Consider the following 6,725-nt stretch of genomic DNA (forward strand, 5'->3'; position numbering starts at 1 on the left):
TTCATTCATGATATTAATTTAATGACACGTGTATCGTGGGTATATACTTACATGTATGTATGTGTCCAATTACTTCACAAAAGACGATGAAACTTTAAGTGTCTCGACAACTAAATTTCTGTATGTCACAAAGCCGGCCTGGAATAGTGAAATTCCCATGAAATTGAATTGATCCTCAAATTATTGCTTAAATGATAGGACAGTAGAAACTTAAGAGCATATTAATGCTAATGGGAATTGCTCAGCTAATGCTCTGCAAGACCAGTCGAGAAGTGCACTAGGCACGCTACAGAAAAGCCATTATGCTCATCTTTTCATAGATGCATGATTTGTTTTATTCTTAAAACATTTGAGGTTTAAAGTTTTTATACCATGCTTTATGAATAGATGTGTAATGAGGTTGAAATCCAAAGTAGTGCTCAGCACAGTGCAGAGAAATAGAAAAAGAAGCTTTAGCCGAATGCTGTCCATTTGAATCCCTTTCCCTAAAAATCCAATTTAATTTTTTATTACTTGTTTCATTAACCCCAAGATCTAGAAAATTGAATGCTACCTGAGTAAAATAAGAATGACAATGCAAAATGATTTTAAAGGGCTTAGTTTTTTTATTGATCTTCTCGTAAGCGTTTTAAAATTAAGATGTTCTTACATTATAAAACAATTTTGCAATATGTATGTGATTTAATCTTAAGTTTGCATCTACCTGTCTTAAATGCATACTGAGCTTTTATTTATGCTTTGAAAATATAGTAGATAAAAAGCATAAGTGTTTCTGATATTATGTTTTGTCATCTTCAGCTAAGAAGATTGAAATCTTGAGAAACAATTTTCTGAAGAAATGAAATTGTATGCCCTCCTGAACCCTTGGGGGAAAATAGCCTCTCTGTTTGCTCAGAATATGAAACAGTAAAGCAGGACAAGTAAAAGAGACAGCCATGCCATGCATGTCACATTTCTATTTGTATCGTTTGAAATGATGTTTTAAAAAGATTTTCTGGGATTGTATTTATTTACTTAAGAAATAACTGCTACAAATAATATTTGCACAATCTCGCTGATGTAAGTTTCCAAATCAGATGTGTTTATTTTCTGGGAAATGTGGGAGATTGCTTTGCAACCCTTGTGTTCTGTAACTTGACAGAAAATATGTAAAAAAGATTTTGGAAGTGTTCCATAGTGGTAACATTTCTGAAAAAGTTAAGAGAATCTTCCATTCTTGTCCCCTGGGCCCTTAGAGAGTCCCCAGTAGGCTTACTGGCCTCATAAGAATACCTTATAGAGGAATACAAAACTTTCTAAAAGGCAAAAAGTGAAAAACATTGATTATATTTTAACTGCTATGGTATGAGAAAACGATTATATTTAGAGTAAAAAATTTCAGGATATTGTCACTTTTCATCTCTCAATGTAATGAATGCCCCCTTGGGCTGAGATGATAGTCCAGGTAATTCAGTATTGTTGAAGTTGGAATGGAAGATTCTGTAAAATCCAAATTAATTTTTTTTAACAAGTGGACATAATACATCCAAATAGTTTCGGTGGCACACCTCTTGCTCTTATTCTAAGATCTTGGGCTTAGGGGGAAGAGGTTTTCCTTCTCCTCACTTATGGATCTGCTTAGATAAGTAGTAGAAATCAGATTTAAAAATTTTACTTTGCAGGTAAACTATATTAAAAAAATTATAACGGTACATAAATGAGCAAAATCACCTGTCAGAGACAGTTTGTAAATAATGAAAGAAAAATCCATCTCCATATTTATATTCAAATGTTATTTCTGATACCAAGTGGTTTTCTAAGCTTGATTACTCGCTTTAATCAACAACCTTGGCTCTAATATTTTGGCTCATTCTAAAAGCCTACTCTGGTCTCTAATGACAAAGGTTGGTTCCTTTAAGAGTATTCAGAGGCACAGGTGGTAAGCTGTGAAGGTCGCCCCCAAAATGGAGTTCTGGTGCTGTTTGAGAAAGGGCAGCCTCACAGATCAAGTGCACAGTCCTAGGCTGATGGCTTTGAAGGAAAAAACACACATTTTGGCTTTAGATTCTGGCATATTTATTTAAAAATTATTTGCTTTACCATGGAGTCATATCTTGTGTACCACTTTGACTTAGAAACGAGGTGGTCCTATGTGCTCAAAGAAGAGGGAAGGTCTCAAGAACGGTGGGTGAAATTGAACCACTTGGCAACATTAACGGAGTTGTTGGTTGCTGATCACTACCTTTAGGAAAGGGTTCCCTGATCAGACTCAACCTTATGTATATTTATGTGCCATTTTAAATTGTGATAGAGTAGTTCTTGCTTGCAGCTTTTAAAAAAAATTAAATATACTTCTTTATTGATTTCAGAGAGGAAGGGAGAAGGAGAGAGATAGAAACATCAATGATGAGAGAGAATCATTGATCGGCTGCCTCCTGCACGCCCCCTACTGGGGATCGAGCCCGCAACCCAGGCATTGCCCTTGGCCAGAATCAAACCTGGGACCCTTCAGTCCGCAGGCTGACGCTCTATCCATTGAGCCAAGCTGGCCAGGGCGCTTGCAGCTTGTTTTATACAAATATTTTTATATGAGTTACTTCTTGGTGTGTGTGTTACTCAGGACCTTTTTGACTGCAAGTGGCAGGACTCCAACTAGCTTTGGAAGGCTACAGGTTTATCTCATGTGATCTAAATTCAGTCAGGGGAGTCCTGTGGCTAGACCTTAGGGACAACAGGATCTAGACTTTCAAATTTCCTCAGAACTCCTGCTCTCTCCGACTCTCAGTGGTGTTTCTCTCTGCCTGTTGGCTTCACCCTCAACCACTGCAGCAACGTCCTGTATATGGCGGAGGACACATGGCCAATGATGCCACGTCTTGCATCTCACAGCTCCTTTCACTAGATTCACCAATTGTCATTTCCAAGTTCTAGTTCAATCAAGCCTGGACAAGCATGCCTCTAGATCAGCGGTTCTCAACCTGTGGGTCGCAACCCCTTTGGGGGTCGAACGACCCTTTCACAGGGGTCACCTAAGACCATCGGAAAAACACATATATAATTACATATTGTTTTTGTGATTAATCACTATGCTTTAATTATGTTCAATTTGTAACAATGAAATTGGGGGTCACCACAACATGAGGAACTGTATTAAAAGGTCGCGGCATTAGGAAGGTTGAGAACCACTGCTCTAGATCCATCAATTGTAACCATCAATTGTGGCTCCATCAATTGTGGCCAAGGAGGTCATACAAGAACATGGCAGTCCTCACTGTGATCCCATGGTTGAAGAGGAAGGGGTTGGGGAGAGAAGTTCTCAAGAGGTTCAGGGCAGAAGACATGCTAGTAGTCCGCCACAATTTCCAACCAGAAATACCAGTGACCCAAGGATAGAGGTGGTAGTGTCTCACATAGAATGTTCTGAATGCTTAATGTTTGAGGCTGACTGCCTTCCAGATAACTTTTAGAACTTGAAAAATATAACTGTTCTCCAAACTGTGGAATCGGTAAGAGCAGATCTCCCACATTTCCTTGCCCTCACCACATAGGTTATCTGTGATGAAACTGCGGTTAAGGAAGTGGGCTTCCTGAGTTGAAATCTAGCCTTCTAGCTATGTGACCTGGGGCAAGTTACTTAACCCCTCTGTCTCAATTTCCTCTTCTGTTAAGTGGAGATAGTACCTACTTCAGAGGGATATTTGAGAATTCAGTGAGATTTCAATACCTGTACCTGGCAAATAGTTAAGAGCTTGGTACGTGTTAGCCGAAGAAGCTGCAGGGAAATGTCTATATGTCTGCATATGCTGCTCCTTCTGCTGCGATGGCCCTTTCCCTGCTCTCCTAACATGCACCGCTCCAACTGTGACCTAGGTCTGGCTCCGCTCCCCTGGCTGCTCAGAGCACCCTCAGGCAGACACGCTGTTGCGGGGCTGCGCTGCTGCTCCCCCAGGTCCTGTGAGAGCCTTGAGAGTATGGACTGCATCTGGTTTGTTTCCACGTTCTTAGAGTTTAGCAGAGGAGAGGAGATCCATTTTGGGTGGGATGACCGAAAACATGCACATTTTATTTTTTTAAAAATATATTTTATTGGTTTTTTACAGAGAGGAAGAGAGAGGGATAGAGAGTTAGAAACATTGATGAGAGAGAAACATCGATCAGCTGCCTCCTGAACACCCCCTACAGGGGATATGCCCGCAACCCAGGTACATGCCCTTGACCGGAACCGAACCTGGGACCCTTCAGTCTGCAGGCCGACGCTCTATCCACTGAGCCAAACCGGTTAGGGCAAAAACATGCACATTTTAATTTTCTCTTATTGGTTTTGCCTTTGCCATTCTACCTGGATTTTTTTCTTCTGTCCTTGTCTTATTGAAGGCTTACCATCCCTTCAAAGCCCAGTTCAAGTGTTGTATTTTTGGTTAGGCATTCCCTGATCAGCCAGCTCTCCGTAATCTCTTAGCACACTTTCCTCTCCAGTCACGTGGTACTGTCATGTATTGTATATATTGCCTTACCTAAGAACAAAGGGGACATAAAGGTTTTGTTCTTGCAGTTGCGTAAAGGAACTATGTAGTAGTCAAATAAATATAGCTCTTTGAGTATGGGTAGAGTATATATAACTAACCCTGGCTTTAAAAATATCAGTCTAATGTATTTTTAAACATAGTTATGTATCTTATGGCCAGCAAAGGGCCCTTTTATTTCCTGAATTCATATACTTAATTTTAAAACTTGTAATCATATTCTTGGTAAAAGATAGAACCTATTAAAGGATTCATTTTATTATAGAATAATTTGGGAATTCTGATTCCTGGCTCTATTAGATTTTAATGTATTTCAAATAAGCATAGAGAAGCTAAATAACCATAAGCCAAAAGAAAATTTGCAAAAAGAAAGAAGAAATAAGTGCGATTTATGTTATTTCCTAGTAGGTATTAGGGATCAGATTAAAAAGCAGTGTGCGGTCTATGGACAAAGCCCAGTTGCCAATTTTGGGAATGGGAATTACAGTATGATTGAGGGTAGCCAATGTCCTAGGGGCCCTTAATTGTGAAGAATTATGGACAATATTCTTAGTCTCAAGTCATTTTCTTTTTTCCAACAGGAGGCACCATATTAGATAGAGATGAGAACAGCTTGGAATTGGTTCTAGTCCCAGCTCAAGCCCCTGCCTATAAAGTCAGACGACATAATACCTATGTTGATAAGGATCTGAAGGCAGGAGATCTGGGAGCGTGTGAGCCACAATGTCCTTTCTGTTTCACTGTTGGCACGCCTTTATTTTCCCATTCCACAAGTAGTAAGTAATCATTCATGTGATATTTTATCTAAATAGTCATTAGTATTAAAAAAAGCAATGTGCTTTTAATCCTTCAATGGTTACATTAAAACTGTTAAATTTTTAAAAAGGTGTGTGTGTGTGTGTGTGTGTGTGTGTGTGTGTGTATTTTTTCTAAGCACAGCTGAAAATTTCCAGGCTGATTTACTTAAAAAAACCAAAATATTTTAAACAACTCTTTCTATTGGCTGGCTTCTAAATAGGTCACCATGGATCTGTCTTCAAAAGTTTGACAGAACAGGCTGAAACATTTAAAAAATGCAGGCATGCTGTGTCAAATAACTTGCTAGACTGCTTTTTTTCCCCCAGCGACTTGATGGATTTCCAGATCTGATCCTTTCCTCTGATCACATCTCCCAGCTTCCGTCTCAAGACCCTGTATCATCTGTTTTTCTCCTCTAAGCTTTCTTCCCACTTCCTCTTCCCCTTCCTCCAACATCTCCTCTTCACTAGTACTTTTTTTTCTTTTTTTTTTTTAGACTAGTACTTTTCTATCAGCCCAGAGACTCAAGTTTTTGACAACCTCAAAGAATATTTTCTGCATCCTGCCTCTCTTACACTTACTTGTTTCCCAGGCAAGTTATATGAAGAAGAAGCCTATTCTGCTCCCTCCACTTTAACTCCAGATTCTGGCTTCTGCCTCCAGTGTTTACTGCAACGACTCGCACACAAGTCACCAATGTCCAGCTAATGTCTAGCTCAGTGGCCTTTTTCTACTGCCCCCTCCACTAGGCACTGTTGGCGACTCCTTTCCATCTTGTCCATCTGCAACTTTCACTCTCCTTGTTCCAGGACATGGCTAGTTCTGGCCTCCTTTCTCAGCCTTTTTCCAGTGGCTCTCCTTCCTCCACGCACAGCTCCTTTAGTGGTTGACATTGCTTTGGGGTCCTCTCTATACTTCTTTTTAATTATTAGTGAACTCCCTCATTCCCATGGTTTTAGCTAGAGAGTGTGTTCACATGCTGATAACTACAAATTTGGTATTTCTAGATCTGAGATGGTCATAAATGACATCTAGTCCTGTAACTTTGTTCTTCCAGCTGTCCATTTCCTGTATCTCTATCAGTGATCTTAAAAAACATATGATTCTAACTATGTTACTTCCCTGCTTAAATTTCCAGCTCTTCACCATGTGTAGGATAAATGCCAAACCCCTAAACATGGTGCAGGCATGTACGTTGCTTCCTTATCCCTACCTAGGCTCCAGTCCCGTCACATGCCAGACTGTCCTTGAACTTGCTATGTCTTGCATGCCTCTGGTCCTCTGCTCTAGCTGATCCCCCTCCATGATCTTCTCCTCTCTGGGTTGATGCTTGAGGACTCCTTATTTTTAAGGTCAAGTTCAAATTTCATCTTCTCTGTGAAACTTTCTCTAGTTTTCCCTTCCCCTAAGCCTAGGATAGAACCA

Source organism: Myotis lucifugus, unplaced genomic scaffold (assembly GCF_000147115.1).
Source record: "Myotis lucifugus unplaced genomic scaffold, Myoluc2.0 scaffold_5, whole genome shotgun sequence".
Taxonomy (NCBI): Eukaryota; Metazoa; Chordata; class Mammalia; order Chiroptera; family Vespertilionidae; genus Myotis; species Myotis lucifugus.